We start from the raw sequence: 8534 nt of genomic DNA on the forward strand, positions 1-8534 counted from the left end.
TGAGGTAAATGCAGTTCACAGAGCTCCCCCCCACCCCCCTCCCACAACCACCACCACCCAGGTTCCACCTGAAAGCAGCTCTGTTTGCGAGCGCCCTTTCCCTCGTTGTAGAAGAAGCAGCCTGTCTGTGCCATAACTGTCAATCACAGCGAAAAAAACATGAAAGCAGATTGATTGGTACGTTCTGACTCAGCCAGACACATCCCCGAGGATCTTGTATGGGCAACAATCCCACCACACATCCACACGAGTCCGTGACCTCCTACACTAAAACGATGTGAAACTGCAGCTATTAGAGAAACACATTTATACATTCAGCTGCAGCTGGTAGGAAAGCGGAAAAGACTTATTACTACGGGCTCCATGTTGTGAATTTACATATTTAGGCCTTAACCGTACCCCTTATATTTTATTATTATAGTAATTAATCTTAATATTTCTTATGATGGACCAACTGTGATCAACAGGACGCACACAACTGATGCGCTCGCTTTTGTACAACAGTTTGTAGCAGATTGAGAATTCAGAGATTTTGCAAATTTGAAGTGTGTAATTTTATCCACTGAAAGCACTGATGTCCATGTTTCTACAACAGGATAAAAGTTTTGTATTGTTTTAATACCATCACGTTATTATCCATCCATCAATCTATCTGTGTATCTTCACTCTGTTATTGTCTTCCATTTTATCCCATTTCACCTCCTATTGTTACTGGTTCTAACTGGCTTCTGCCGTGTAACCCAATTTGCAGCAGGAAGATCATCATTTTCCACTTTCTCTCTCTAAATGCCAATTCCGCTGCCTAAACTTCATCACCGATTTCATCAACTGGCTCAATCCGATACAAGCGAACGTTTTTTCCCCCCCAAATAGCACCTTCTGAACCCACTGATTGCGACTAATTGTTGATTTTAATTACACTGACTCTCGTAGAAGAACTGTGTTCACAATTTCATGCCGAGGATGAGAAACATTGTTGCTAGAGATTAAAAAAAGTTGCTGTAGGCATAGATACCTATCAAATGCATTAAGTCCATATTTATATCTACTGAAAGAGAGAGAGAGAAAATATATCAACTGTCCATTATAATTGCCAGAGGAGTGAACGGGCAATATCAGCAGCAAAATACAAATCAATAGCCAAAGAAGTCAAAAGTTTCTTTTAACCTTCATCCGCTTACACCTACTCTCAGAAACATCCTGCAGCGGCAAGCTTATTTTAGTGGTTTTGAGCAATCCTCTACAATCTGAGGAGTTAAAAATTGCTTTCTACATCCATTGAACTAAATAAAAATATATTCTATGAGTTCATAATTTTAGCCTATTATACCATCATATTTCTACAGTTCTGGTGGGAACGATGAATATAACTACGCACCACAGTACTTGACAATCCTGTTTTATAGGAGTTTGGTGATTTTGAAGTGTTTCAATTCCCTTTAAGGGCCACACTGCAGTATATCAAGTACTTAGATTACAGGTCTCTTGCATTGTAGTAATAATTTAACACTGCTAGACTTAAAAAAAAAAAAAAAGATACACAAAATCTTACAATGCTAAGTTAAGGGCAGAATAATGTTAGTAATACAAGTTAAACGTCAAACTTTATTTTCCCTTCTCCTTGTGGACATCCTACAACCATGAGAGCCATTCATGAAATTAACTGAATTTCTTAATGAACTGTGAATGAATGTCTTTAATGAACTGATCTTTCATTAGTGCAAATAAAAAAAAAGGTCCTACAGAGATGAAATAAACCTTTAAAGCAGTAGAAAAACACACTGAGTCGGGTAGTCTAATCCACTATACGACAAGGGAGGGGACCCCCCCCCCCTCCCCCTTTACCCGCCACACAGTCACAGAGACAAACTGCCTCTCCAACACATCCCTCCACGTCATACACAACACAAGGCTTGCGAGTTTTAATTAGAAAACCCACGAAGCAAACAAATGCACAGAAACATGAGAGTCCAATACTCAGAGGCAAAAATAAATCCTTTGCCGCTTTACATCAATATCCATTTCCCCGCGTCCTTCACCTCGCTGTGGTTTTTGGTTAACACACTTCAGATTAGATAGCAGATAAATAAACAGTGCGCACAGCGTTCTCAGGAAGAGCGCCCTGACCGTGTTGTGTCCTCAACATGTGCAGATCAGAGAGCGAGACCAAACACTGCGCTGATAGTCCAATGCACTGCGGCGGTGAGGTCCTTTTCCTCAAGCCGCTACCCCCTGAGCGTCAACAGCAGTCAAACAGGCTGCCTGCTCCGCAATTCAAGGCTCCATCATCAGAAAGCAGGCACCTCCAAAGATAAATGTCAAGAGATAGTGACCGGCGTTGCAAAGTGCCCGCGCCTGACTTGTTATGGTTACATCACAGCAGCGTTAAGCTATCAGTTTATGGCACCAGTGAGTTTTTGACAGCAATTATAGCGTGGAAAAAGCAGAGCTGAAAAACATGCGCCTCGTGCTTCTAGCTCTTCTTATTCCAACATATAATGAACACAAAGGCCTTACGGCTACAGATTGTCCAAAATCACCCCTTTGTTTTAGCTTTTTCAGCAACTCCTGTATAACAGAGTCCATGTCATCTACCAGACAGTAAGCAGAAAAATGTAGATTTCAGACACTTTCAAGCATGTGTGATTTTCCATTATTTCTGACAAGCATCGGGCCACTATCTACATTTTAACACAATGAGGATTTTTTTTAAGGACAATTCAGAAACTTAAAACAAACTGTTCACTGTAAATACAGTTAGCCATATCGTAAACAGGGAGTGACTTCAGACACTGGCTTTATAATCCTGCCATTACTTGTTTTACTTACTCCTAAGCAATGAAAACAACGAGGAAGCCCATTTACAAGCATTCTGTCACCCTAGAGAGGACAAGGGGAGTGTGTGTGTATAAGAAACTGTGTGATAAAGTGTGTAATAAAAGAAGAGAGAGCCAGAGTTGAGTTGGGTTACCTCAGAAGCCCCCCTGCCCTTTCAGCAGGGCCTCATATGGAGAACCAGGCCTTCAGGTCCCCTGGGCACTGATGTCTGCTCTCCACTCGACTTCTCCCAGTCAGCCACAGAGGCTGTGCAGGAACCTGGCCACCTCACGACAACCTACAGCCACAAGTCATTCACACCTGGAACAGAGGGAAGGGACTTTGCTCAACGGGCAAAACACAAACAAGCAAACGGCAAGAAAAAGCACTCAGTAGCCGGTGTTCACAAGTCCAACATGTAGCAAACACATAAACAGTGCAAAGCTGAGGTCATTAGGGGCTACAGTGACAGTGTAGGCTCGCGTTTTTTAACCCAGACACGTATTTATTCTTCAGTTATCGACCTGTGTGCACATAAGGGATTAGGAGAGCGTCTGTGATACTCTTTTAAGAGCTTCCTCACTTCTGTGCACCAAAAATGCACAGTGGAAAGACAAAAATGCATTTTTTTTTGTAAATCCTTAACTACACAAAGTCCCAATGAAAAGAAGCAGTGATTCTACAAAAAACAAAAAGATGCATGTGAAACAGCTTCAAGACTATGCAATGATGCACATTAATGGCAGACAGCAGTGTTGCCTAGCAATTGAAGAGACCCAGCAAGGTCTGCAGTTCAGTTTCAGCAACTGGTATGTATGCTCCAAAACTGTCCTCAGACTCTGAACCTCCCCCTCCTCACTGCTAACTCAGAGGAACTAACAGCATCTGATCTGAGAAAGGACTGCTACAAAGTGCAAAAGCTGCAGACTTCTCTTGAGGAAAAAGGGGGAAAAAAAACAAAACAAAGAAAAAACAAGGGAAAAACATTGCATTTAGCAACCTGACGAATGCTTTCAAAATGTTCAGTGAGGCAAAAGAAATCACTTGGTAAGGGAGAACAATATAAGACTTTATTCATCAGCAGTAAATTCCCAGGTGGTGACTGTGTTTTTACTCTGCTTTTATTTCCACACTGTCGGACCTGTGGATTTTTTTTTATCCTCCCTGAAGTTAAACAAGATTAGTAAAATGTAAAAGAGTGATCACATTCGTTACCATGTCTAACTCTTTGTTTTCTTTTTCCAAAGGTAGCACAGCACAATGCCACAAGTTACCCACGAACAGGCCTACTCGAGGAAGTCGTCCTTAAAATATACACAAAGCTACACAAACCTAAAACTGCTAAATAAACGTAAAAGCACGCAGCAACTACAGGGATTAGACTCCCCCCTGAAATCTCAGCGCCTCACTGGACAACTCTTGGCGGACAAAGTAATTCCATGGCGCTTGAAACTCCAGGAACTTTTTTTTCTTTTTCCTAAAAGAAGTTGTTCCTGTTTCGCCAGAGAACTGGGGGGGAAGGGAGGACTTCAGCACTCGCATTCATGGAGCCTCGGCCAGCGCAAACAAAGTCTTCCCCGAAGAGGGAGGCAGTGGACGGCGGCTGAGAGCGAGAACAACGACGTCGCCCACAAGCACACAAAAACCCACGCATATATTCATCCCACGGCTTCGTTTGTTAATGAAAGTACTCAGGCCCGCCTTGGACAAACGTTCATTTTCAAGTTCTGCCTGCTCCGTTAACAATGTAACAATTAAATCGCTCGGCAGATGATAGGGCTGGCCGACACAATCAGCAGACGAGGCCTATAATCTCGTTTCGGATTTATAAATCATACCAAACACGTTTAAAATGAAGAAAATACAATACCAACGGTGTGGAGCTCCCGAAGAATGCAAAACATGCATGCTGCATTGTATCCTTTTTTCATTTTCACGAAGCACGGGCGGTCCTCCAGTATAATGGGGTAAAAACCAATATTTCTCCGCGGGTTTTACACCATGCCGAAAACATCGTGAATAATCCGCTTTTGTTGCGCTGGAAAAATCGGCATTTACGGTTCAAAGGGTGCTCACTGTCTGCCAGGCCAGACGCTACGTGGGTTTTGCTAGCCAGCCTTCGGGGACAGAGGCAGAGAAGAACGGATACCAAGTGAGATGTCCCCGGGAGGAGGACCCGCGTGTGCCCGTTGCCAGGAGGCGAGCCGTGGTAGCGATACTTTCCAGCTAGATGTGAAAAGGGGAACACTCACCTGGAATGCTAGCTTAATTTCCCCTTTTTCCTGAGCGACGAATTTACACCGCACAATTATCAAATCACAACATTTTCACGGTAACATTACAAAATAGGAATATGTCTCCCCCCCATTCGCCGGAGCTTTCCAGTGGTCCTACTCCATTACATCCCAGTCAAGATTTCCTGTCGTCGCTTCCCACCACCCCCCTGTTACTGCGAGATGGTTTAGTCGAATTCTAAGTAGCAATTCTAGGTCAGGTCTGTGTGCCAGTGAGAATGTTACTGTCGGACAGCCGAGAGAGACCACTGTCCATCTCCATGTGATATGGCAAACACTATAGAAGACATCTGAAAATAGAGAAGAAGGAAAAACACACTAAACTGTTTACGTGGGATTGTTTTGCCGAGTAAACTCCTATAAAAGTAGTTACCTCGAACTTCCCTATATGAAAGAGCGTAGGCGTAGTTACGGAAGAGGATTAGGGCCACTGGAAAAAAATAAACGGGCACGTTTTTTTTTTCTTTTCCACAATCCTGAGAAAAAAGTCAGAATTCTGACTTTAATCCCGCAAATCTGAGAAAAAAAGTCTGAATTCTGATTCTGAGATTATTCTATTCTATTCTATTCTAAAATCAGAATTCGGAGGGGAAAAAAGTCGGAGTTCTGGAAAACACAAAAAAAGACGTGCCCGCTTTTCCCCCAGTGGCCCTAATTCTCTTCCATGCGCGGTAGATAAGCATCAAACTTTTGAAACTTTTTCACAGCACATTCTTTCTGTTTTCGTTTTATTCAAAGTTGATACACCCCTCCTACAAAAGACACATGGTGTCAGCAGCTGAAACGGTTAATCGAATCTATATAAAATCAATCAGCAGCTATTTTGTCTAGACATCTTTTTTTTGGGGGGGGGGGGGTGGGGGGGGGAGTGCAAGTTAACAAGAGCTTGTTGCTTCTGTCCTATGTGAACAGAAAAACTTAAGGCTTTAGGAATTTCGTAGCTTTGTGTTTCTGTCTCTGATATGCTTGAGGAGGATTGTCAAACATAAGGCCCGGGGGCCAGAATCGGCCGGGAAAGACTGCAATTTAGTCCAGTGGATGATTTTGGAAATTGTGGGGGAGGGCATGCGTTTTAGACTCTTAACTGTATTTTAATAGGTTTTACAGCTTTTGGTAATGATAAAGACTTTCCCCATCACCATTCATATTACACCAAAGTAATAAAGTAATTATTATGCAAATAAATGACCGAAACAGTTTTGCTTTTTCACTAGCTACTAAGTAAATTTGAGGTTTTTACAGTGGGCCCATAGTTAAAAAGAGAGCGAGAGAGAAGGGGGAGAGAGAAAGTCTGATGATTAACAAAACCTTTTCACTTTATAATTACAGAACCGTCTGGGCAATGAGCTCCCAGGACTATTTCTACAATTTTACATATTTATTTCTTATAATTTAAGCCCAAAGAGTTGTGCTAACAGATCTTTTTGTTTACCACAGCAGCACTTCTTTATCATATAAGAAAAACTGAGACATACTGTTAAAATTTCACCATTTTTCTAATTATATTACAATATCTGAGAGATCAAAGTGGACTGTAAGTGGAGCCAATTTCCCCAGACATCACTAGTCTAGATCATCTATTTACCTTGATGAAGTTTAGTATTACATTTGTTAAAAAATAAAAATAAAAAATCTTGTTTTATGAATGGGTGCATTTATATTAAACAGCTGTATTTATATTAAAAGGAGAAACTCAGGTTTTTTTTTTAAATTAACATAGTGAAGCCTTTTAGTTCACAAATACCAACAACATGGATCTTAAACTTCCAATTATGCATGCATCTTTTCTTTGACTGCATCCTGTTGGGGAAATGTATTTGAACATCCATACAATTTGCAGCAGAAGCTTTCTTTCATAACATTTAATCCCTAAACCCAAGCTAAAGTTGATAAACATCTAGGTTTATGTCATCATAGAGGACATATAATATCTTTTAATACCACAGTGTTAAACTCGGTGGTTTTAGAAAACTAATGGTCCAGCACTCCATTAGAGGCACTTGTCACATGGTTGGATAGTTTCACAGACCTTCCCCATCTATACCTTTCCAGCGCTGAAACATTTGGTGGGGGCAGTGTCTGATCATTTTTGTAAGTTTCCTAAAATGTGAAAGTTAGCAGGGTTTCAGTTTCATGTAAAGATACACCCATCCTGCCCTATTAACACACGCACATGAACATCCTGGTTCATGTGTGGATATACACATATACATACACATATACCTGTATAATTGTGCAGTATTAGTTTCAGGTTTACAGCGCTGTGCAAAAGTTTTGTATTGCCCCTCATTTATAGAGCTTTTACCCACCAAGGAGCCAGATTTTCTTGTAATTTTCAAATGTGGTCTTGAGCAATAGTTCTCCAGGCTTTCTAGAGGTCTTTTTTTTGGGACATTGGCTTTCCTTCCGCACCCATTTTTAGAACCCAAATTGTATCTTTAGGCACTTTGTTACTAGAAGCCTGTTGCATAAAACAAGTACATACATTTGTACATAATTTGTTCCCATTTCTTTAGCACAAAATAGGCATATTATTTTTGGCATCAAGAAGGTGATTCCCAGAGAGTTATTAGTTGAAAACTTGGCATATATCAGCATGGCATTCAGTGTGTCCTTAAAAAAATCTGAGTAAACTGGAAAAATGGAAGACGACAGAAGAAGCAGCAGACATAGAAAATAATATCCAAGAAAAATTACAGCAGATGAACAGTATCTGAAAGTCATGTCCTTAAGAAACAGGAAAAATCCAGTACTGTCTCAGGACCTGAAAGATGCAGTCCCAGCCGAAGGGTGGCTGTTGAGAAGCCATTCTTAAGGAAAAAGGATCAAGTATGCCAAATTACACAAGAACTGGACTGAAAACCAGTAGCATCAGGTCCTATGGAGTGATGACTCCAAATCTGAAAAATGTGTTTCTAATTGGGTTTCCTTACAGAAGAGGCCAGAAGAGATACAAGAAGTTGGTTACTGTATATGTGTATAGTGCATATATCTATTTACCAAAAGGCTTTGTGGGGGTGTTGATTTGTAAGTCTTAAAACACCTTTAATTTCTTTGTAGTCAATATTTAAAGTCACTATTTAGTTTGACAGCATTTAATCTTCAACACATAATCATTGTCAGTGTTTTTCTCTCCCGGTATGATTTTACTGCATTGACAGTATGCTTGGGATCATTGTCATGCTGAAAAATGAAGCCCCGGCCAATTAGTCTGTCCAGATGATATTGGGCGGTGGATCAAAATTTGATGGTGCTTTTTGATGGTAATTCCATTAATGCTGACAAATCCCCAACACCACTGGCTGAAATATCAGTGGTGTTGGGGATCCTTGTTTTACAGATGACTGTAGACACTTTCTCCTTATCTCCTCTGTACATGATGACGATGACTTGAGCCAAAAGTTAAAAATTTGGATTCATCAC

At 40.9% G+C, this 8534-nt stretch overlaps 1 protein-coding gene across 2 annotated transcripts in view; it reads right to left on the reverse strand.

Moving 5' to 3' along the window:
• Nucleotides 1–5238, reverse strand: part of bcl9 (BCL9 transcription coactivator) — a 28615-nt gene extending 23377 nt beyond the window's left edge. Inside the window, exons 1-2 of one of the 2 annotated variants that reach the window (XM_026144085.2) lie at nucleotides 5070–5238; nucleotides 2972–3138 (exon numbers count right to left, since the gene is read on the reverse strand). The gene's annotated coding sequence lies outside the window, so the exon portion shown is untranslated. Of the gene's footprint in view, nucleotides 1–2971; nucleotides 3139–4687; nucleotides 5029–5069 lie in introns of those variants that run through there. The other variant, XM_026144086.2, reaches the window with a different exon arrangement.
• Nucleotides 5239–8534: the final 3296 nt, after the last annotated feature.

The sequence above is a fragment of the Astatotilapia calliptera genome, chromosome 16, assembly GCF_964374335.1.
Source record: "Astatotilapia calliptera chromosome 16, fAstCal68.1, whole genome shotgun sequence".
In the NCBI taxonomy this organism is placed as follows: domain Eukaryota; kingdom Metazoa; phylum Chordata; class Actinopteri; order Cichliformes; family Cichlidae; genus Astatotilapia; species Astatotilapia calliptera.